We start from the raw sequence: 296 nt of genomic DNA, 5'->3' as shown, positions 1-296 counted from the left end.
CCCCGAGCGGCGCTTCGCAGGCCCCCGCGCGAACGCCGCCGACCGCCGCGTTCGGTCGCCGACTGTTACCCGGTTCTGAATGTTACACTTACACATTCCATTCCCGACACGACGGCGCTGACCTCATCCATCCACGCAGCCCGCGCTGCCATTGGCCGGGCGTCACGTCCGGGCGGGGCGGTGCTTCCGCTGCGCCCATTCATAACCCCCGGCCGGGCCGAGGCGCCGGCGAGGCGCGGGGACTGGGGGACCCGGGGCTGTGGGGCATCTCTGCACCTCAGCCGGGCGGACGCAGA

The sequence above is a fragment of the Orycteropus afer genome, unplaced genomic scaffold (genome assembly GCF_000298275.1).
Source record: "Orycteropus afer afer isolate SDZICR_OR568_19922 unplaced genomic scaffold, OryAfe1.0 scaffold00173, whole genome shotgun sequence".
NCBI lineage: Eukaryota > Metazoa > Chordata > Mammalia > Tubulidentata > Orycteropodidae > Orycteropus > Orycteropus afer.
The sequence above is the reverse complement of the archived record's forward strand: the minus strand, read 5'-3'. Positions refer to the sequence as shown.